Raw genomic sequence first — 25549 nt, 5'->3', positions numbered from 1 at the left:
TGCTATATATCCTTTTGATAGTTTGAATGCTCATGGCACTGCATCCCAAACCTTCACAATTTCTACTTCCAGTGAAATAGAGGTGTCCAAGGAGGGCTTATGCCTGTTCAGTGACTGGAAACATTTCTCAGTAGAATTCAGGCTTTAGCATTCTGTATTTTTATTTTTTACATTTGCCGAAAAATCTTATGGAAGTAAATTATCCAGAAGGTCTGGTCTCTCTGAGTGAATTACTAAGAGCAAACAGGTTCCTAACAAAAAGTGATATTTGTTTTCATTCTTATTTTAATATTGATATTATGTAGAGAAAAGGCGCAGATTATTTAAAAGCAGTAGTAAGAGACTTGGGAAGTCTATTGGTGAGAGATACTTTACAATGTCATAAAGGCAACAGCACATTTGACAATAGTACTAGCTGGTAACTGACAGTGATTAACTGAGTGAATAGGAGCTGGGATATTTCATAAAACACAGATGCTTTAATGGCATTCATAGACCCATGGGGGAAAACACTGTGAAATTTAAAATAATGTACCCCAAATATTCCTATTGCTCCCAGATATATTTTTGCAAAGTTTCAGCATAGAAGAGCAAGCATTCATGAACCTAGAACGTTTTAATGTACAAACGTGCCTTCATCTGGTAAGATAAAGATGTTAAGTATTGCAGTTTTGTAGGCATACCTAATGTGGGAAAAGTAGCATTGCCCTTGAGAGTTATGATTCAGATCGTCAAGGAGCCAGGAGGTCATTCATGCTTTGGATTGACACATCTAAGCGTGTTCCATTAAGCTTCTGCTGAGCCTATAATGCAGAACACCTCTATATCAGGGGCCCGATACCTCCTCTCCCCGAGTTACCCTCTTAACCTATCTCTCATCTGTGGCTAGCTAACATTTTTCTCTTGCCTCTAACCTGCCTCTGTCCCTCACTTCCTCTGCCCTCACTCTAGCACTCCACCCATCAGGGTCACATCCCGAGCTCAGAATCCATTTTGCCTACCTGCACTTAAAAATGTGCAAAGTTGATTGTCCTTAATCTATGAATGTCCACTTATGTATTGTCCCGGGTGACTGTTCCATTTACTCCCTCCACAACCTGGTCAGAAACCCTCAAACTACCCCCATTGTAAGAAGCTCATTGCTTCCTGTCAAATCAGATTCCTTATCTGTTGTACATTTTTTTGTGATTAAAAGAGCATTGTTCCTCTGACTGACATTTTAGACTACTACTCGCATAAGGATCACCATAAGGATCCATAAGGATCAACATCCTACCCAATCTTTCACCAAAAAGTCAGAACTGCACTTTTCGACAAATATGCCTGAAACTCTTCATCGGCTGTAACCAAACACTTCCATGTAACGTGTACATGCTCTGATTGTGAAACATGTATCATCTGTAACCTAAACACTACCCTGTAACCTGTACCATAATTTCTAGTGCCGTGATAACTCTGTGTCCTGGGCGCTAACAACAAATGCAATAAATAAATAAATAATCCCTTGCCATTGACTATGCTGGGTGTTGTAACTCAAAACATTTGGAGAGCCAAAGGTCGCCTACCCATGCTCTACACACTGGTGATTTATTTCCAGCCCTGGTTCACTGATGTGTATCCATTCAATGGTTCGGCATTTTTCTCAGGGATATCATCTCTCCAGTGCTTGTTTAACGGTGATCATATTGCCATACAACCCATCCCATAGAAACAGGTGTGCTCATTAATAATGAAAGCATGTGTCACTGGATGCTGTGTGTAATGCTTGTGTTCTGCTCGTTCGTGTGATGGGGGAATTTAAACTACCGGAGCAGAGGTGAAGACCTTTACACCTTCTAGAGGTGCCATCTATCCACACAGCAGCCTGGTCGCTGCACACGTTTTTGAGTGCTGTTCATTCCAGGGATTGTGTATACATGTATGTATTTATGTATGTCTATAAAATGTATTCAGATAAAATGCCCATCAAACTTACAATGCAATGAAACATTACTGTACAATCAGTGTACACAAGGAACCTAGACGAGAATAGTGACAATATCAAGCAGTTTGATACAACCATATATGCACCAGTTATCCTGCTATTCATTTTAGCAGGGTAACTATAATTCTCAGGGAAGATTTTAGAAATCCCAACAATGTACACGATATTACTGGGGTCATTGCCTTCAACACCAAAAACAAGGGCAGGTTTACAATGCCTACTATTCAAAGATTTGAGAATTGGGATTAACAAGTGCTGACATGGAAAGGAGAACGAGTGTAGCAAGTCTCCCTTTGCTGCGTCGCACCTTTGCCGGCAACTTTGATCAGTTGTCAAATTACCCATCAACTTCGCAATAACCCCAGGCAGCCATATGTCTTTGAACTAAGCTCTGTTAATAAGATCTCGCTCGTTCATTGTCTTGGGCCATGACAAATAACTGAGCAGCTGACCATCAAGCAGAACTATATGATTGGTTTCACAATTTCAGTGTCTTCTCTTTCCAGATTACGTCTTAACTGCAAATTGGAAATAATTCTGCTTGCCAACTTTTTTAAAGTCCTGTGGTATTATAGAAGTAGCTTGTGAAATTCCGAGCCTGTAAAGACTACTTTTCAAAAAGCAGGCCAAGGAATGTTAGTGGTTTTTCTCACTACTCATAACATAGATCATAATTGCTTTAGCCAGTATTGCCTTATCAATGGTCCATACCCTTAGCCAGAGACAAATCAGTCCCATTCTCCAATAGTCCTCTAAGAATAATGCGTCCAATTCTTTGTTAACTGCGTAGTTAGGCACTTGTGGGGGTAAATACAAGATCTATTCAATGACTTAATTGTCTAATGTACTTAGGAGTGAGATGTTGCAAAGCCCCAATTGCTTGATCCATACATAAGTGACCACCTTTGGGTTAGTCTTGTTGTTAGGAACACCCCTAGAAGTCTTTGGAAACACTGGAAGATTCACCATCATCGGCGCACCCAGTGGAATTCAAGATGGCGCCTGTTGGATCACGTTTCCACTACCTAACAGTGCAGGTCTAGTTCTCGCACTCAGTTTCCACGTGATCACTCCTACTTATACACTGAATCACTAACACACTCTGCGTTGCTACTCGTTCCCGTGTATGCATTGCTCCCTAACCCTTGGTGCTGTGCTCTCCAGCAGCCCTTTCACTCGTATTTTCATTTTCCTTTCTTCAGTTCGACTTCTACTGCCCCTGGCCTTGCGGCGCTTTTCCCCGCTCGGCTTTTGCCGTACTCGCTGCTCGCAGCGCCTTTCCTCAGCTCAGCGTCTGCCAACTTTAGCCGTTCGCTGTTTCCTTTTCCACACGGCTTGCCGTGTTAGCTGCTCCTAGCCCCACTCGGCATCTTTTATTCCGCTCCGGCGTCTGCCACTCCCGTGCTCACAGTTTCTGTTTTACTTACCTCTCTCTGTTTCTTTCCTCCTTCCGCCGTCGGCCTCTCTCACCCTCGGCTCCTCTCCTCCTGCTGTCACTTTGTTTCTTTCTCCTCTCCTACCTCTGGAGTCTCGTCTCTCGAGTGTCAGTTCACTTCTCCTGGTATTGTTGGGTTCCTCCCCAGCACCTTACCTTGGATTATTCGTATTCCGCATCCAGTCTTCAATTGAACAGCAAGCTCACTATTCTACTTCTTCATCGATCCTGTGGACTACCATTCTACACAATCGGAACCTGTCTGATTCTGGGTTTTCTTCCCCACGAGGGTTTCCCAGGGGGTGGCCCCCTAGGTGCACAGAGTACTACTCATGGTCTCTGGACTCCTGGGGGGACGTCTCTCTACTCTACAAACATCCGGATAAAACCCAAAGATTCGTGAGTACATTTCCTGGCATAAAAAGAAGGCGAGGTGTTGAAAGAGATTGTAAGACTTGTACACTCGGAGCATCACTAGTGCACACTGCACTTTGTACAGCTTGGTAAACCTCTTTATACCCCCAATAGCCGATTACATCCTAAGCACCTGTTTTTCGATACATGCTACACCGTTAAGGCCAGAGGAATATGAATTCCCCAAATATTCATAGGACCCTACAATTTTCAGCCGCATGTAGTCTATCCCAAAAAGATTGTATTTTTACAATTTTTACCTTGCCTCCTCGATTGCAAATTAGAACTGGCGATTTAAAATCATTTGTCAACAAATCTAGGTCCTTCATGAATTTAGAATAGGCATCCAAAAGCTTTTGTAAGGAGTGTGGGGTAAGGCCAACAAAACAGTATTGTTAGCATACTCTAAAACAGGGATATGTTGCTTGCCAAAATGAGGGACATCGGCAATGCAGCTGTATAGACAATCTGTAAGGCCATTGATACATAATGAAAAAAGCAATTGCGCAAGCACACAGCCGCGCGGACACGTGTTTCAACTGGGAATCAGGGTGTACAATGTCCATTGTCCCTAGATTGTATGCATGCTAAGTTATCTTTATGGGGGCATGAAAGAATGCGGAGAAGATCAATCAGACAATCAATTTACCTGAGACACTGCCATAGCGTCTCCCTGTTAACTATATCAAAAGCAGTGCTCAGGTCCTCAGGTCCATGAACACCAGGTAGACCATCACCTTTTGCAGGTAAGTAGAGTTTGCTATGATCAAATATAAATGTAGGGCTTTCTCATTCATCCCCACCCCCTCCTGAAACCCCAGTTGGTTGTCAACAAGTATATGTTGCTTATTGCCCCATTTCTGCAAAACTGCCCTACCAAAGACTCTTAAACTGGGAGTCAGGGAGGGAGATGGGTCTGAATGCTTCTGCTGACTGTCTACTTTCCTTCTTAAAGATGGGCACAATAATTGCTCGCCTCCAAGAAATCAGAAAAGGCATTGTTCTAGCATACGATTAAAGAGGCAATTGAGGACCAGAGTCCAGAAATCCTCTAGGGAGTGAAATAGATCAGAGGGAAGATCATCAGGACCTGGGATTTTCCCAGACAATTGTTTCTGTAGAGCAATTATAGTCTCATAATAAGGGAAACGAAGATCCATTTTCTTATTGGGTGGATTTCCTCTGGTCTCAATAATACCAGCTCCTAATTTGGCTAATAGGGAGTAATTTCCATATAGAGAAGAAATGTGGTTCACCCAGACTTTGCCTGGGACATAAGTATTAACCACATTACTGTTGCCCCTATTTTTGTGTCCACGATTCCTAAGCTCCCAAAAAATATTTGAATTAGATTGTGCTGCAGCCAATAGCAATCTTGTTCATTTAGTGCCACTTTCCTTGCGCGCCAAGCCTTTGTATAGGATGACCTGGCTTGCACAATCCTCAACACGTCATGTTTCTCAAATTTTAAGGCATTTCGCAACTAAACTATGGGTATTTTGCAAGTGTCCTTAAACCAAGAAACCCCTTTCGTAGATTTCGTACATTGCGGTACCCCCTTAAAGAAGTTGGTTGCAAAGTTGTAATGTCCCCGTGGCACCGGCAAGCCAGGTGCCAGTAAAATGTCACGAGTCTGGCAGAAACCCACCGGAAGCACAGTCAGGGTTACCGCCAGACTCATAATGTGGCCCAATGTGTTTTTGAAATTTTTTGGTATTTAAATAACAAGGTTGTCTTCATAAGTTAAGCATTTTCATTGCCAACGTGGTTAAAGTGGAAAAGGTTGCACTTGGGAATGCGATAGGTGTAACATAACATTAAATGAGTTCCCTTTGGTATGTTAATTTGAATGTTGCAGTGAAATAAATATCTTCCCAAAGAGGGAGGGTACATTTAAAAAATATTGTGCCCCAAAATTACATTGTTTTTTCACAGTCTGCTTTGTGAAGTGAGAATGTTCAGAATTCAGCCAATACCATTAGTTATGGAATGCTCTCTGAACATTCTGATTGGCTGAGAGGAGGTCAATAATGATCTCCATGTGCTAATAGTTTTTAGTGATGTGAATTGGATGGCAAATGATGTGGAAGACAGCGGAATGGGGGTGGGGGGTCATAGTTCTGGGAAACTTTAACCAGGGTCACTAATTTCCCATATGGTTGACCTGAAATCTTTGTTGCGGCTATGATATGAAAGATTGTGTAAAACAAGTAATCAATAGCACATGTGTCTTGCAGGAGAATCATGTCAAAGAGTTGCAATTTTCATATGATATCAATGTTATTCCACCTATCATGATGACCTGCAAAATAACAAGACAGAATGGAAACAGTACAACCGCCCTCACCTGGTTTCACTATCTGTCCCCAACTGATTTCAATTCAGATGGAGACTTCCCAGGAGGGTCTTGGGGTAGTCAGTCTATTTCGTTCAAGGATGTTAGGACCTGTAAGCGAATTCCAGATATTTAGGTCCCTTTCCCCAATACTAGAGAGAGAACTCTGGGTCATTTGGGCAGTTTTTGGGGGCCTCAGGTCTTCAAATAGGGTAATATTAATAAGATTGGGGCAGGGTGGAATAAATGTATCCTGGGGAGGTGGTTGTCTGTCAAAGTGTCTCCTCGGGTTCGAAGTATTACCTGCGGTCGAATTTGAAAAACGTCCATTGCAATAAGAGAATGCAGTCAAGTTAGAATTCAAACTCTGCCAAAATAGGGTCAGCAAATGTAATGACTACATAATGACTGCTAATGTTTTTCATCCTGTTGCCCACCCACCCAATGCATCTCACCATCAATAATTTGCGTGGATCAACCTTAGGGCCAATGATTTTAGTTTTCAGCCAAGGAGATAGTTTATTAATTAGGGAACAGTAGATTATAATGTGTTACTGTTTAAGGCATCAAGCCCCACCAGTACCCCAACAGTGGAGCTGCTTCTGTAGGAAATTGTAAGACAGGCAGCGAAGCAGACCCCGTACCACTGGGCAACATGCTCTTCTCCCCGGGTAAAATCTTGGGGCTAGAGGGTTGTGTAATAGCCTGTGGTACGACGTGTACTATAACAGACTTCTGGTTGTTGTCGATATAGATTGACTCATGTATTGGTTTTAAAATCAATGATCTGAGGCATATCTGGATCTAGGCTGGGGATACTAAGGGCTCTTGTCTGTCGACAAAGGTCTTTTAAGTGATCTGATCATGTCATCAATAATATCTAAAGATCCCAAAACAGATTGTCTGAAACTCTTCAGACAATAAAAAATGATAATCACCTTGGCATGCAGGTCTGAAATAGCATTTGTAATGCCTTCTTGCCATCTTTGCAGTTGTATACCTAATGAGCAGACACGAGGACATCCACAGACGCCACACGGATGCAGTCAATATGAGAGCCTACTACACATCTGCCAAAATGTTCTTCACACCCAGGGTATTGGATGTAGATGCGGCAGAATGAAGAACTTTTGTCAGTGTCCTCCATGGAACCATGGTCTCACTGGTGCTTGTCAAGATCACTTACAGACTTGTTTGACTAGTTTGAAGTTCCCAGAATATGCAAGTCCCCCCACCTCCCATGATCTTGGGAGGCTATATAAGTAATGGCTCTTCAAGAGCCTGTTATGCTAATTGAATCCTTTCTTCTAATTTCTCCTGAGATCTCTTTAAAATAGTCCTCCAACGCACCCTGAGTTTTCCGTGTGTTGTAATTTCTATCACTGTTTTTATTGAATGTGTTACCATCTAGGGACCCCACTTGGCGAACGGCTTTCTTTTTTCCCCATCTTAACAAGGGGAACATTAGCTAAGGGGTAAAAACAATATATGCTGTTAATTGAAACTAATAATTATATAAATTTAGTTCATCGACAAATTCTAATAAGTACAGATACAAAACAAAATGCAGTCCAGACAGTATACCATTGCAGACACACAATACACATACAAGAGTCCGGTGCCTGGTAACTAATCAGCAGTTATCCTTTATGAAGCGGTTGCTAAGGTAATAAAGTACAAGGGGCGAAAAAGTCTCACATGCTACAGTGCTTGAGCCAAAGTGCAAAACAACTGGTCACATAAAAACAGTATTGAAACATTTGTTATACTAAATGGCACAAACAGTGCTCAAGACTACACGAATGCCACATACGTTCCAGCAATTTCCAGACCTCAAGTCCATCAAACATCTGGGGGGGCAAACTACAAATTCAAGATATGCTAAAAGCTGTTGGATTGTCAACTACAGCCACCTAGAGGAGATTAGAAATAATTATGAACTTGGCCCGGAGATAACCAGCCCCAATAGGTTTAATAATTCATGGAGGTGTGTTACAGTCTGTGTATCTCCATTAATAAAACCTTGTGCACAGAAATAAATATCAATGCATTTAAGAATAAAATGTAAGTGCAAAAAGAGAGAAGCCGGCTCAGAAGCACACAGGACCCACAGTCACTGTCACTCAATCCTCTTTAATGCATAAAAAAGACAAAAGAAAGCCTTTGAGAATCGGGAGCGTTAAACGAGTTCAACTAGCCAAACAGTGTTCTAATTGTTCCAGAAAGTCTGCCCTTTAAATATAGAAGGGCGCTCACAAGTTGTTCCCAGGAGTCAATTTAAGTAAGTGAAAAAAAAAAAAAAAAAATTAAGTAAGAGGAAGCAACCATCCCACTCGGTCACCAACACATTAGCGTCAAGCTCGTGCCCACAGGCCCTCCACCTTCATAAGGCGACTCCATCTGAGAGTTGGCAGTATAGTGAGCTAGACCACCTAACATCTACCTTGTCGGTAAGATCCGGTCATTGGGTACTTAGGTCACGAAGGGTAGAAACTGTGTCAACTGGAGCAATGTTCGTGTGTGTCCGTCTGCAGCACTGGAGCAAACGGTGACAGCTCTCCCAAACGGTGACAGCTCTCCCAAACGGTGCCATACTTAAGAAAGTGTCACTGCACTTTCTTAAGTATGGCAAGAAAGCAGCTGGCCCATTGTAGACACAGTAAAGAAATTAATCCAGCAGTCAGCCTCGATAAACTGTCCTATTGCTCTCACACACCCACCGTAAGGAAGCTCTGCAGAGTTAAGGAGAGTAGTGGCTCAACCCAGAGTGGGATGTAATTAAATACATTCCAATACATCCTAGTCAAAAGGATCCATGGAACCAGCAGGACCAGTCTGCTTGGAGCTATGCTGAGCGGGATGGGACGAACTGAAGAAGCAGCAACTTCGAACACTGTCACACACACACACACACCCCTCAGACAGGTGAGGTAAAACTCCAGCGGGAACAGCCTGCTCACAGCCTGCTCTGCAAGCAGCCTAGGCCAAACTTAAGAAGCAGTAAATTGGTACCACCGTCAGGCAGACACGCTTCTCACACAGGTGAGGTAAGACTCCAGCGGGAACAGCCTGCTCACGGCCTGCTCTGCTGAGCAGCTTGGGCCAATCTTAAGAAGCAGCAAATCTGGCCGCTGTCAGGCAGACACGCCAGCGGGAAGACCCTGCTCACTGCCTGCTTTGCTGATCAGCATGGGCCAAACTGGAGAAGCAGTAAGTCTGGACGCAGTCAGGCACACAAGCCTCTCACACAGCACAGGTAAGGTAAAACTCCAGCAGGAACAGCCTGCGCACAGCCTGCTCTGCAAGCAGACCAGCCCAAATTTAAGAAGCAGCAACTTGGTACCGCCGTCAGGCAGACAAGCCTCTCACACAGGTGAGGTTTGACTTCAGCAGGAACAGCCTGATCACGGCCTGCTCTGCTGAGCAGCATAGGCCAAACTGGAGAAGCAGTAACTCTGGACGCAATCAGGCACACAAGCCTTTCACACACCGTGAGGAAAGACTCCAGCGGGAGAGGGAGCAGTGGATTGTATGATGGGTCCAGTTGATCATTTATATGTACAGGAACTTTGTAGATTGGTCGCAGTTCATATACATGAAAAAGATTGCAGTTATTGAAGTTGCCCTTTAGGGTAAATGCCAATGGTTCGTATTGTAAGAAATGTCTAATTTCATGAAAATTACATTTATGTTTTTTGTGTGATAAAATTGCAATAAAAAATGCTACTTTGATGACTGTTCTGACTTATTTAAATGACATTGTTTGCCGCTACGCTGTTACCTTACTGGATATCACTACACAAGAGTGGGAGCATTCCTACTAATGAGAAATCTAGGGAAGGGTAATTCCCTATGTCCCTACATCCAGGAAAAAAGCTCCTTCCTTACATTCGCTTGTTGAGCTGTGCTGTGCTGCCAACCTGCCCCAGCAGAATCTACCCTTGGTCTGCCTGCTCCCCCCAGTAGTACTGCACCCCCTTTCCATAGTGACACCTTACCATATAGCCGTGGTACGTTAATCAGTCATATCTCTGTTGCCTCCTTGCAAAGTAAAGGACGTTTGTAACCCTTTGCTTGTTTACGTAAATCACAAGTACACTGTGCCATCATGTGCGACAAACAAAGGAAGGGTTAATGAAGCATTTGAACCCGAGGAGGGTGGCATTACTGGTCGAGTAATGCCCCCACAGTGATTGTTAGAAGCCTGAGAAAAGCAAGGGCTTTAATGTAGCCGCTGGACCATTACCCGACTGGTAATACCCCCCCTCCCCCAAGGGTTCTATTGCTATTAGTACCCCGGCACGTTGTACCAGGGTACTAATAGTAGAGTCATGACGTTGCAACTGTTTCTCAACATGAGAAAAAAAAGGGAAATAAATGTCCACCAGGGTTCACGGAGGAGGGATTACACATAGTCCCTCTCGCTTTCCATGGCGGCTATTGAAAAGTAAAGAAAAAAGGTAAACAAACAAAATGGCACCATGGAATGCGAGAAGGGACTACATGTAGTCCCTTCTCCCTTTAAATGGTGGCCTGAAGAAGAAAACAAAGGAGCATGCTGGGACGCAGAATTCAGAACGACAGCTGGAAATTCTTTCCTAGTTGGGTGGCGACCCTGCGAGGGCCAACCAGATCATTTGAAACAATCCGATTGTCACTTGTCTGGTACTAATGGAGGGAGGTGTCAGGCAGTTTATACTAAACTACAGAGCAAAGTTTTTCGCTGGACATGAACTAGTGCCTGCTAGTGAGGAATTAATTCTCACTAACCCCAGCCTAGGAGTGGAAGATGCACCAGGGTATCCCTTCTTGTGCTGCAAGGAAAGTGCCAGACTGAGCTTCCGAGATACGAAAAGTTGCACTGCAATGATCTAAATTAGTACTTGGATAAGTAGATCTTTTTTAATAAAAAGTGGATTGGATGAATGTCGAACCTTGTGCACCGCTGACATAGGATAGTGTGGTAAAGTGGGTTCCTGCATCACAGAAGATGCTGGACCTGTGCTTTCAGGTAAGGAGTTTTAATGTCCTTGGTACACGCACAAGGTATACACATTGAGGTAAGAACGCCCTACAAGGTAAGTTACCAGATAACATTGATAGACAGATCACTGGTCAGCCACGCCCTAGCCAGCCTCGGGTGGAATTGCCTCTCACCGGAACATTCGTTCATATCACCCATAACATTCCACAGTGACACACATAACATTCCTACGCTACTCTGACATCACCAACAATGTAAGACTCCAGATACATTCAACTACAACAGATAGTCGTAGCTAAACCTATAACATTGTATGCATTTATTTTATATGTATTGTTGATTTGTAAGGCACCCTCTGTGAGAATATCACTTTGTTGCACCCAGAAAAAGGTTAATTTTTTGAGGTAGAAGAGGCATTGAAATTGCAGAGCCCAAGCAGACATTTAGCTGCTCCTTTGGTGCCCTACTTGAATGTGCATTGAGCTGTGGAACACCACCTATGACAGAGGCATATAGGAGAACGGTGGATACTGATCTATATGTAGATTGGCTGCAACCTAGTGGACTCGCTGACAGGAGTAGAAATTATTTTTTGTGGCTAATTTAAAGACACAGGTACAACAACATTCTCAGAGTCAATTGTAAGCACAAGAGCACAACTTCCCTTCCACACTTAAATCGTTGGGCGTTGCCACACATAGTCAGTGGCCCAAATAAGGAGAAACATTAAGCTAGATTAAGGTTTTTCACCAAGCACAATATGAACTAAGAGATCCATAAGCACAGAAGAGATGTAAATCCTAAGCCTGGACGCGCCGCTACAGCCACTATGTCCTCTGTAAATGTTTTTGGGACTAATCAGACACCAAATGAAAGAGCCCAGAGTGGCTGATGAGAAATTAGAGCATGCCTTTTCTCAGTACATAATCAGAAAATGTAGAATCCAAGCTCAAACCAGCAATAGAAGTCTTCATCCCATGCTTCTCTTTTGTTCTTCTCACTGTTTCTCTCTCTGTAGCCAGTCAGCAAGCTTAGAATGCGACTTGTAGCGATGGCATTCAAGTTTCCCCTTGAGATGTGAACACACTGGGCACTGGACAGGAAGGCATGGACAAGCTCTGTCCCAGGAATAACCAGGCGAGGTGTCCATTTAGCCAAAAGCACATGCTCTAATAGCATTACAGCCCTTACCATCAGGCCCTATCCTGTGCTGCGTGATCTTTGGCCTTGGTAGAGTCCCTCACCTTTGACTTTGGACCACAAATGTGGGGGGCAAACACACATTAAAGTAAGAATGGATCCCTCAGATGTGGGCATTGACTCTAAACTGAAACTGGAAGTAATTCCTGCAAGAGAGAAAGATCAGATCAATGATTTTTGGAAAATTATAAATACACCTTTTGATTTGGGGCATGCAGAAGCGGAGACAAGGTAACCATAAAGAACTTAGTCTGATGAGTCCCACAGGGAGAAAAGGAAGAGTTTTGAAAGCCATATCTAGAGGGTTGATTGATTCCATAGAAAGTGACTGTGCTACAGCTTGGGGCTCTATGCTTTCTAAAAAGGTTTCTTATAATGGAAGAATTAAGCATTACACTTTGTATCTGTCTGGTCCCATAAGGGCACTTCAGCACCAAAATGCTCTGCAATTATCCTCTGAACAAGCGTACCAACAGCAACCCCAGACACAAATGCTCCAGCTAGTACATAGTAATTATGATGCGTATATATTGCAATGATTTGTGACTTCATTAATCTTGCAATAGTTCAATTTTAGTACTACTAGATCGAGTAAGGCTATTATTGCCAACATGATCACCATGTAGTCGCGAAATGAATGAGGATATAATTTCACTCTTAGAATCCTAACAGGATTCCTCATTGCCTGCAACATTTGTTGCTTTATCAGATTATCTTAATCTACAGCAATAAATGCAAAATACCTGCCCAAATACCAGGCGCTTTCATGCATTCTTATAATTTCTTGTGAACCATCTATGTCACCTTAAATGTCTAAGAACGTTATACAATAAGTAAAAGTAACAATGAAAAACCTTGTTATCTGTGTACACTTTTATGTTAGCATCAAGAGCTTTGGAATTTGTATTTAGTCTCTGGCAGAATCCAGTGAGGTAAGGTAGTCCTCCCCTCCTGATTTGTAGTAAATTGCCTTGATAAGGGGATTTGCACTATGTGGCAAATGGGACATACGGGGTACCCGAAAAGCAATAAAGGAACCACTAAATACAGAAAATATGAAAGGAGTTGATGAATTCTAAGAGAAGACCAACGCTAACTCCACTGTGAACGAGTGCCCGTCCTTATCGTAACAGCAACACATGAGATCGAGATTTCTTAATAACAGATTGAGCGGCAGCAGCCTGGTAGGGAATCACATGGAAACATCATGCAAACATCAATGCACCAAGGGAAGAACAACCAAGACTCAATCCAAAAACACCCCAAGTGATAACACAGTTCCAAAGAGTACCAGAAGACAGCAAAAACCAGGAGAAATCAAAGAAGGGCACATATAACTCCAGGTCAGATACCATTGAAACATACAAGTTTGTCAGTGCAATGGTGAGGCAATAGTCCAACTAGAAGGCACTTTCATTAGGATCTAGGACAACGAATAGCAAGAACTATTTGGCAAGCCAGCCACTTTTCGAATGGGACAAAACAAACATTAAGATGCATTTGTCAACTGATCTGTTTAAATATGGTGCCCAGACACAGGAAGAGCATTCAGTTTCAAAGGAATGTAATGCACAGGTTATCTTTATGGAATCCTTCTCAATTTAAAAAAAAAAGAGTCACTAACAGCTCACCACTATTAGGCCCCATAGTTATGTTCTCATATCGACATTTATAGATCATTTCTATATCAACCTTTATAGATCACAACATTCATGACGTGGTGCTACGCGGCAGCGTACATCCGTTTAAACAATGAAGCAGTGTGACCCAGACTGAGGCAAATCCTAATGAGGGAAAAGGTCATTCTTCACAGCCCTATGGCATTTTAGGTGCTCAAGGGTCAACTTAGAGTGCTCATGAAGACTGCACCAAAGCTGTGCTCCAAAGCCTGTCGGAGCACAGGTTCCGCAACATGACCTATGGATCTTAGGAATCCAGAGAAGGTGCTGAGCCTCTCAATCCAATGCACGTGGAGGAACATGGAGATTACATTTCTCAGAGTGAAGTTTATAACTGCACAATGGATGACGCCCGGGACTTCATAGCTGATGTATTGTTCAATGAGGCACCATTGCAAAGAGGACTGGGCTGTTGCAATCTACTTGCATGGACTAAATGGGGTAGAATACAGCTTCTGAATTCTCCGCAGCCAGTCAGTCGAGGTCTAAAGTAGGCCTGCATTCATCACATTACAGGAGTCCAGCCATACACTCGGAAATGCATTGTTTATGTGACCGATGGGTTAACATTGAAAATGCAGAGAAGTCTCCATAATTCCCGGAGAACATAAAACCTAGATCCAACACCTGCGCTATGCTGCATGTTAAAAAAGAGCTACTGCAAATGCTTAGCAAAGAAACCCTAAACAGAGCTATCTCTACCCGACTGCCAATTGCTAGCAGGAGGGTCCCACCAAGATGATCAAGGCGGAAAGCCAACACTTCAAGAGGGGTCTGAGCGGGTTCAACTTCAGAATCTTGCCATCTATCTGCACCGTCACCTCCTGCATACTCAATGTGAGGGATCTTGGGAGTCATAGACAAAAGCATCCGGCAAGCCCCAGTTTGCAGACCCCTAGCGTTGTGCTAGTTATCTTCTGTGTATGACTAAAAGTGCATGGTTAGCTTGAACCTAACAACAACCAAAACAAGCCCCACGCACAAACCCCTCCTTCCAACCCCTCCCCGCCCCTCTGGTAACTTCAGAGTTCTGCAACAAAATAAAATCCAAACACATCACATCCCCATCCCAGAAAGGCTTATAAAATGTCCAATATTCTCAGTCTGTGATGACACCACTTAAACATATAATGACTTTGGAGAAAATAAAGAATGATTCCCTAGACCTTCTTAAATGCAAGATGCTCCTCCTGAGCCCTATAGGTTACCCGCTCCATTGCTAGAAAATGACAACTCTTGCGCAACCAATGAAGGTCTGTAGCAGGATCTTTTTGCTTCCACCTCTGGGCGATTGCCAGGCATGCAGCTATGAGAAGAATCATAAAAGCTTTCATATGAGCCTCAGAAGGTACATGAAATTCCCGGTCAGTAAGACCCATTAGCCACTCTGTTACACCCCACATTTTATCAGCTACGAAAAGGTCACTAAGATACAAAGTGATATTGTCCCAGAAGCGTTTAAGAATCGGAAATATCCACCACACATGTACCCATTCCCCACGCTCCCAGAATCCTTGCCAACACAGAGGCGAGGATGTATGACAGCGGGAGTATAATGCCATTGAAATAGGATTTTATACCAGGACTCCTTAACTTGGTTGACCTAGTTAACTTGGGGACTATACCCCAAACATATTCCCGGGAATTTCATTTTCCAAAGACACTTCCCATTTTGTAATGTTTGCCCACTGTGGGTGTGGACCCACCCCCACACAGATCCTATATAGAGATGAGATTAATTTCTACTCTCCAGTATGAGTGGTAACAAACTTCTCAAACTCTGTCAATTCTCTGAAAGCTGCCCCTTTCACAGAAGCATTCGAAAGCCACTGCCGAGCTGCGCATATCACAGCCTTTCTCCTTCATTCACACCAAAGATCGGTTTGCAATCTTCAAAAGATTCAACCTCCACCCCTGCCATCAAGTCCATCAACTTAAGTCAATCAGCCCTCTGCCACTGTCCAAAATCTCCCTGTTCCAATCCAGGAGATAACTGGGTATTCCCAAACAAATGGGTGAAGGAAGCCAAATATGAGGACAGAGACCATGGGAAACCATCCAACTCATCCCAAACCTCTAAGCAACAAGAGAGAGAACACTGCTGTATGTGATGTACGGGGGAATGCTGTAAACAACCACAATATCGCCTCGAGAGGTGTCCGTGCCACGGCACTGCCCATCTGTACCCAGCATTTGGACCGGTCCCAGATAACCATTCACAGATCACGCGAAGCAGAGCCACTTCATAATACTTCTTGAAGTTGGGAAGTCCCAATGCCCCTCTAGCACATCGGGCCATCAACATAGATAAAGCCACACAGGGCCTCTTGTGTAGCCATATAAACCCCATCAGCTCCCTATTCAAGGATACGAAAAATAACTTGATGACCTGTATGGGAAGGTGCTGAAAATAATAAATAACTCGAGCCAGAATTACCATCTTGACCATAGTGATGCGACCCAACCAGCCAATGTTAAGTGGATTCCATTTCTGCAGTTCCTTAGTCACTGATATTAACAACAAGGAGAAATATAGAGTTATAGAGTGAGTTGTATTCACCCCTAAAATATCTAAATGCTCTGTCAGCCCCCAGGAATTAAGTGCTCCAATTCCCCTAACACACTAGCAGACATATATTCCTCTAGTTTATCCATGGCTGTCAACACGATCGCCCATTTAATCCCTCACAAAGCCAAACCAGTCAACACTCTAACTCCTGGTATACCCCAGACTTACTAGAATTACGCAACAAGAAATGCCAGGCAGAACTACTGTGGCAAAAAAATCCTTCAGACACCTTGAGAGAGGATATCACCAAAATTGCCAAACTCTAGAAGCTAGCAATTATATCAGCTAGATCCAAGCCGTACAACACTAGAATCTCTGATGCTAGCTCAGACACCAAAGAGATCTTCACCATCTACAAGGAACTTGAGACCCCTAACCCCGTAACGCTCAAATTAACCATGGATGAAGCATGGTGCATAAACATCCAGTCAGCAATGCTCAACAACATCAACATGCGGAATACTAAAATCCTGAACAATCAAGCCAATCTCCACACATACCCCCCACCTGAGCCCCTGCCACCTTTTCTGACATCCCCAAACCCCCAAACCTCCAGTTTCACTTTAAAAGAACCTCGACAAAATAATTCCTTGCCATCATCAGAGGCCTAAAACCCTCCTGATGTAAAGGAGTAATTTGTCTAGCCTCGATCATCAAAGATTGCTCAGAATCTTTAGCCCCACTCATCACTGCATTCATTAATGCCTCATTCTCAACTAGCACAGTACCTGTCAGCCTCAAGGATGCCTGGGTACTCCCTCTTCTAAAAAGATTCTTAGACCCTACTATTCCCACTAATTACACGCTCATCACAACTGTCCCCTTCCTGCTAAAAATCTTAGATCGGGCGGCCTATCTGCAAGTTCACAATTTCCTAGAAACCGACCACATACTCGGCATGAGGCAGTCGGAGTTCTGCCCAGGCCGTGGCACGAAATCAGCCCTGCTGGACCTCAAAAACCAGATGGATAAGATCAGGGATAAGAGAAAGCCTGCACTCCTCCTCCTCTCTGGATCTGTCTGCCGCATTCGACTTGGTCAATCACAAAATCCTGTGCTACCACCTCACTACCGCTGCCGACTTCTCCCCAATGGCTACCGCCTGGATCAGCTCCTTTCTGGAAGGAAGAGCCATGAGAGTATTTGCTGAAAACACCAATGCGTCTCCATCCCATTCCATGCAGGGTACCTCCAGGTTCATGCATTTCCCTGACACTCATATTCACAAAGCCCATTTTCGATATCCTGGGCTCCTGTGGCATAGTCTACATAAACAATGCTGATGACACCCGGATTCTACTCTCCCTCACGGGAAACTACAAGGTCGATTCTGAAACCCTCAATGACACCTGTTCAACGATTCAGGCACAGATGGCATCCAACCGCTTGTGCCTTAAAGGTGACAAACCCCAAATCCTCCTAGTCAGAGCCCCGGAAGTTCTAAAAAAATGTGGATTGATAATATCTTGTTCAAGGTCTCATCGTCAGTCAATACCCTAAGAGTTTACCTCGACGCCACCCACTCTTTGTCCCGCCAAGTGAATTCTATTGCATCTTCAGCAGCCTACGTGACAAAAGTCTTAAATGCTTGAGACCTTTCCTCTCCAAAGACAGCTGCCTAACTATCGCCCGAGCAATCATATAGGCTAGACTACTACAATGCCCACTTTGCAGGCACCTCCTCCAGAAAACTGCAGAAAATACAAGTGATTCAAGCCAATGCCCTGCAAGCAGCACTCAATATTCCAAAGAAAGAACACATCTCAGCTGCCAGAAAAGCAGCTCACTGGCTGCCAATCCGCAAACGCATTATGCTCAAAACCCTGTCTATAACCCATAAGTGCCTTTCCAGCATTGCCCCCCCTTACCTCGCATGTACAATTACCAAAGCCCAATCTACCAGACCTTCCTAGACACCACATGCTCCCTGTCTACTCCTAACCAAAGTCAGAAGAGTAAAAGCTGCATGGTCAAGTTTCCCTTCCATCACAGTCAAACACTGGAATGCCCTCCGACCGTCACTTAGAGCAGAACAATCATATTGAGTATTCCGCAGAGCTCTAAAGATGCAGCTGTTTGAATAAATTGCTGTGCTTTCTTTCTGTCTTTGCCTTCCTTGCACTCACACCTAGTATGCCTGAATAATTTACCCAATTCTGTCTGTAATTAACGTATTCCCACAAACAGAGCCCTGAAGGCCACGGGTTGTTTGCGGGCTTTATAAATGAAATAAATAAAATAAATAAATACATTTTGAGTTTTGACCCCTTTGCTAAGTTGAGAATTTCCGACATATGCATATTTATTTTAAGCCCTGCTAATGCCCCAAAGTCCCCCAACACTTTACTTGATGCCACCAAAGAACTCTCATGCTCTGTCAGGGTTACCAACATGTCATCCAGAAATGCTATTGCTTGAATGCTTTTTACCACCAAAATATATCCACTTAACTGCCTCTGTCAACTGTATCATGGCTAGAAGAGGTTCTAAATGTATATCAAAAAGCAGAGGGGAAAGCGATTTGTCTGGAAAGCTGTCCATTCATCGATAGTCTTATAGAAAGAGACATGTAGTTTGCCCTGCCCATATTAATAATGTAGACCCAAGCCCCATATGATCAAGCGTATGAAAAAGGAATGACCACTCTCCCCAGTCAAACTCTGTTTCAGTGTCTAATTATAGCAAAACCACCTGATTATTAATGATCTATGTTTTTTCTATCAGATGGCATACCCACCGAATATTATCGAATGTTTGACGAGCAGGAACAAAACTAGATTCATCTGGTGCGATCAACTTGGAGAGAAATGTGGTCAAACGGTTAACCAAAATGTTTGTGTATAATTTAGCATCAGTTTTAAATAAAGCTATGGGCCTATATGACCCACAACACGTCAAATCTTTACAAGGTTTCAGGATGACTACCTTATCCTCCTCCATTGAGGACAAAATAACCCCCACCTCCTTAAAAGAGTTAACTAATTTGGTTAACCAAGGAGTCATCCTAGATTTATACTGTTTGTAAAACAAATCCTGATAGTCATCTGGCCCAGGCGCTCTATTGAGCAGAAGGGAGTCAATTGCCAGCATAGCTTCCGCCTGTCAGATCTCAGCCTCTAATATCTCACTCTCGGTTGCTGTCAATTTTGGTAGGAAAGCCCCCTGAGATATTCAGCCTCCAAGGGTGACACCCCAACTTCAGAACCACATAGAGACTCATAAAAGTCAGCAAACAAATGAACAATGGACTCATTATACATATCTAGGATCCCACTAACTCTATAGATTTTAAGAATTCTCTGAGCGGATGTGCGTTCTCGCAATTGCCTCACTAAAAGTCGGTATGCTTTATTAGCACTAATGTAATACCTCTGTTTAGCATGGAGCTGGGAAATCTCTGAACGCTTGATACAGAGTAAATCTAACTGGCCCTGAATGGACCTAAGTGACTTCAGCAACAATTTCAAGCTTTTCTTTCTTAATGTCAGCATAGTTTCCTTCAGTTGCTCTTCCAGATCCTTTGACATTTTACTCCACTATTTATACCTCCTCACTTGGGCCTCTATTAATTCATCCCTAATGACGACCTTGAAAGTGTCCCACAATGTATCTCTTCTAATCTTTGGTGCATCATTTTCCACAAAATATAGATCCATCCTTTCACCAATTTCCTTAGCTATAACGGGGTGCTTCACAAGTTCAAAAGTGAACTTCCATCTCCAAAGGCCACTCTCCTGCCAGGTAACGCGATTGGCATGGAGATTGGAGCATAATCTGACAGGGAGATAGACCCTAAATCCAAATTACCCACCCGACTCATTAAAGTAGCCGAAACCCAAATATACTCAATCCTGAACATGAATCTGTGAGCGTGTGAAAAGTATGTGAACCCCGCTTTGTTTCCTTTGAGAACTCTCCATGTATCCAGAAGATCTAAATGCTCCATTTCCTGTAACAAGCGGCCCGATGGGCCTACGGCTACTGGCTGACCCCTCACACTTCTATGAACACTACGGATCCAAGTCAAATGAAAGTCCCCGGCCAGCACAATTTGTCCCACAGAAACATGTTCTAAGTACATTAAAACCATCAGCAAGAAACCATTCTGACCAGAGTTGGGCACAGAAACAGATACCATTGTGTAGGGACAATGATCAGTGAAAATCTGAACAAACACATAATGACCCTGAGGGTCAATCAACATCTTCTGAACTTGGTCATTCAAGATGTTCTTAAATGCTATCAAAACTCAACATATCTCTTTTTCTATTGTACTTGCCTGAATCACCAAGGAATAAGCTTTCAACCTGAGTGACTGCCTAACTTTTTTTTTATGTGTTTCCTGCAAGAACAACCCCTCAACGCTTTCTCTTCTCAGAAAGAATTCAAACTTGTTTTTTTTAACAAGGGTGTTCAATCCCCTAACATTATATGCTAAACAGTTGAATGTAATAATCACATGATTTGCCTTCCTGTCACCTCCCCCTAAACAAATACTGGGGTGAACACCCAAATCTATCTCTAAGCGTACCCCATCCCCAACTGAAACCCCCATAACAACCCCTCCCACCCAACAAACCCCGCCACATGCGTCGAATCATAGTTCCTAAAGATCCTGGAGAAAACCCATCATCATCCAGGACTAATTTCCCACCCCGGGTAAATAGAACCAAAGGGCAATCTACCAATCTCATTTGTGATCCCAGATGACTACCATTTATCATACGTCGGCCACCCCCAAAATTGGCAGGCCTCGAGCACAACTGAAAACAACCAGCTAACGACAACCACCCCCCCCCAATAGACTGATTCCTCTGGGCTTATTAACATTACCTTTCTACACCCTGCTAGCAAAATAAGCTAAGCCACTGCGTCATGCCACTTATGGGAACCCCTTTCTATCAGTCAAAACTCCAGACAAGCAGATAATTCAACAATCTGTGTCAGTTCTCCTCCTCCTGCACAAAGCTTGGGTCCAATCCCAAAATGTTGTATTCCTCTACATGGATCGACGATTAAGCGCCAAAGAGTCTGCTTCCTCTTCAATCTGTAGCAGGGACAACCCTTCCTCCAGAATTGTAATAAACCTCTGTTTATCCTCCCACATAATCAAAAAACTCAAAGGAAAGGTCCATTCATACCTGACTTTTTTCTACATTTAAAAGTTGTCACCTGATACATTTTTCTTCTTTGCGGAGCGTTGACTGAGCTAGATCTTGGAAAAGAAAGACCTCCGTCCCATTCATGGTCACCTGACCCGCAGTGTGTAACAAAACAGGTAGGTGTGCCCCAATTTACAACCTCAAATACCAGGGCTAGTCGTCATATAAATTACACAAAAATTTATCTGAGGTTAACATAAGTTCAAATAAGTAACTCAACTTATTCTAGACAATAAACATCTTCTTTTTATCCAAGACCAAACAAGATTAAGCTGGTACCCCGCAACACACATTTTCATACATGTGAGATTCATACATCAAAACAATACTGGTCCCAAATAACAAACAATGAATCAGTGACACGTGCTTACCCTTACCTCATCAAAGAACAAAACAACATACAGAAATATGCAACAATGATAAAGACAAAAAAAGGGGGGCTGGTTTTTATTGTATCCAGACTCACAGTGGTGGAAGCTGAAACAGCCTACTAATAGATACAGTTTTAAACCCTCCACATAAATGCAACCAAAAGAAAAGAAAACAATATATATTTTTTCCAATTCTTGAGTTTCAAAACAATAGTCTACTAGAAGAGACCGGCTTAATCTTGTTTGGTTTTGGATAGTAAGAAGATGTTTTTTTTCAAGAATGAGTTGTGTTACTTATTTCAACTTATGATAACCTCAGATACATTTTTGTGTAATTCACCTGACCCGCAGACCAGGCTGCATGCAGGATCTGTTCTTTCTGACATACACAATGAGAGCTGCCAAAACTTCTCTTGGTCGAGCCCCAGATTCTGCTCTTTTCGGACCACCCCTATAAATACGAACAATCCCTATTTCATAACCTTGGAAATCTGTCAGAAGATCGCCAAAGTATTGTTGGACCTTCTGCTTCAAGCACACCTCTGAGACGAATGTGGATCTGTGGGATCTATTCTGTAAATCCTTGCATTGTATCTCGAAGTTTTGCACTAAATCTGATACTTGTCCACAACCTCCTACAATATCTGCTCCAATTTTCCATTTTCCACCTTCACTTCTCTTGTTGACTGTTTGATCTCTTCTTTAAGCTCCGCAAACCGGCTCTGAAAAGAAGACATACATTTCTCCGGCATATATTGCATACATTGAATTACATCGTCTTTGCTAATTGCCATTGTGCTGGTTGGTATTTCTAGGGGTGCATCCACAGAGTGCTTTATATATTTACTGCTCTGTTAGTCTCCTTAGGCTTGCCCCCAGTAGTGGGTGGTCGGATCCCCATCACATGGCGATTTGAGTTGGAGCTCGTTCAAGCACCGGTTGGCCTCCTTTCTTCTGGGACGCGACATCGTCCAAGCTTGGCCTGCCGCAGAGCAATATATTTCACCAACACACTCCAGGTTATTCACAACAAAAAAGAACCCACTGAGATGGGTGTGCCCAGAATGCAGCAGCACCAGCAATCAGCTCCATGGGGGTCAGCCCTACACATACCGACACATACCGACACATCCCTTACTGTATAGTTGTAGCAAAACACAGCCCCATCCGCACCAAAAGAAAACGTGCACCTTAAAGTTGGGGGTAGTGGGTATCCTCACCCTAACAGGGTTCACATGACTACTGGTCACTGACTACCATCTCTCGCACCCTCCAGGTGCGCAGGCAGCATCGCCGAGCTACACAGACCCCACCACACCATCATTGAGCAGCAGGCACTGTTATCCCAAGAGTGGTGGTCCACTCCAAGCCAGAACAGTTGTCACACTGTTCCTTCTCATATACAATAGACAACTAACTGGTATCTGTTCCCCAATGAGCGTTATGAAACAGGTTCCCAAAGCTTAACGTTGCAGGTGGGCCGGACCTCTAATGATTCAGCCCCTCCACCAACGAAGAGGACTTTGTTGGAAGATCCAAACTATCTGAGATGGACCTTAACGCAAGCAAGACCCTTACCAGGAGGCCTCGAGTAGCGTGATTATGACAACCCAGGAGTGGCCACACCTCACACAGTTCCTAACCAGCTCCACAGGTGCACCCATATGCTGTTGGGTGTCCTGACCCACGTTTAAGCTATCATGCCACAACATTTGGTGCTGTGGGCTTAGAAAGTTCAAGATGGTGGAAAACCCACATGTGCGCCGAAATCCAGGAAAGCTGCGCAGTTTGTGCGCACACCAAAATGGTTGCCTCACTTGCCACCCACCAGTGCGAGAATGAAAGGCTGGGTTGCCATGAGGGAAATAAACAGTAGCGCCGGTTAGCTTCAAAGCGCTTTAAAACCACCATTGGACTACCCGCACAGTAGTCTGAAACCATTGGGAATGGCAATGCTGATTGCCAAATGCAACCTAGAATTGTGGGGAATTCATTTCTTAAATCCCAAAAATGGGTGCAGTACCAGTACTCACCACTATCCAAAAGCCGGCGTTTTAAAACCACCCTGTGTTTCTCTGAAGGCAGGCTCAAAATGCCTATTTTCAAACATTGCAACATGTGCAAAATATTCACTGGACACCAGCAGACATTTGGTAGAATGGAGTGTTGTGTGCCTACAAAATCTGGGAAATGAAGAGCCCAAAAAAATGCTTATAACAAAACTGCTATGGAGTCAGCAGTTTAAGTTGCACTGGATTTAAAGACACTAAAATCGAAAATGTTTAGATTAAATGAGTGACCTATGTTTGGTGTCACATGCCTTTGTAACTGTTGAAATGTCATAGTTTTGCACTTAGAATCAGCATTCTAGCTGCATGTGTAAAATTGCAAGTTAATTTAAAAAGCAACAAAAAACATGACAGTTAGCTGAAAGTCTGGCTTAAGGAACTTGATTCTGCTTGACAACTACCCCCATCAGGAGTGAAACTTGAGTCACAACTGTGTTCCCAGGCCCATCTGCCTTTGCTGGCCACACTAAGGATATGCCATCTATCTGATAATTGAATTACCTGTGCTCTACAGGAGCGCTGAACAAAGCCTGTCTTGACTCAGGCAAAGGTTTTATTACAGCGGTCGTAAAATGTAGCTTCCTCTTGGCAGAAGCTGGGAGGGGCACTGCCTGTGAGAGCAAGCTGGCTTGGCAGAACTGGATAAACCAGTATTTCCACCATGTGACCTGGGAAACCACACCCCTTTGTAGCCAGAATATTGTTTAGAAAAAGATGAATAACTCATGGTGCGGACATGTGAAAATTTTATAAATGATACCATAATTCTTGTGATTTTTCTGCCCACAGTTTAAGAGGTTTTTAGAACCGGTGGTATGTTCAGGGGGGTGTTAGCGGAAAAGTGGATATTACTCTAAATGTATGCATGTTAAAAATATGAAACTTCATCAGTTAATGTCCATACTCCCTGCGCACATGTATGTAAAGTTGGGTCAATGTCAGAAATTGAAAAATCAGTTAAAAAGTCAATTATGTGCCATTTCTGAATGCAAGCTCTTAGAAACAACAGATTTGGACAGAGACATGGCTAAATTCAGCCACACCATGTATATGTAATTTCAAGCAACTGTGTAACTGTGAAATATGTCTTTTGTTATCAAATATAGAATGTGTGCAATCTGACAGAGGAGTGTCCTATCTGCAAGCCATAAAAGGACATCACTCTGACACAACTTAGCTTCGCCAATCAAGTGAGGAATGGAAATTTGACCAATGACAAGTGAGAGGGGCAAGTTTAGTTATGACCAACATACCCACCCACTCTCAAAACACATAAAAGTAGACAGACAGGACAGATAGGGACCTTCAATTCCATTTGCTGCAACGCGCTCTGCCGGACCATACAAC

At 43.3% G+C, this 25549-nt stretch overlaps 1 protein-coding gene across 1 annotated transcript in view; it reads right to left on the bottom strand.

Annotated features, from left to right (window-relative positions):
• Nucleotides 1–25549, bottom strand: part of DNER (delta/notch like EGF repeat containing) — a 1567341-nt gene that overhangs the window by 549808 nt on the left and 991984 nt on the right. The window lies entirely within an intron of this gene.

The sequence above is a fragment of the Ambystoma mexicanum genome, chromosome 10 (assembly GCF_040938575.1).
Source record: "Ambystoma mexicanum isolate Mex_15411 chromosome 10, UKY_AmexF1_1, whole genome shotgun sequence".
Lineage (NCBI taxonomy): Eukaryota > Metazoa > Chordata > Amphibia > Caudata > Ambystomatidae > Ambystoma > Ambystoma mexicanum.
Note: the sequence above shows the minus strand (reverse complement) of the source record. Positions and strands in the feature narration are given on the sequence as shown.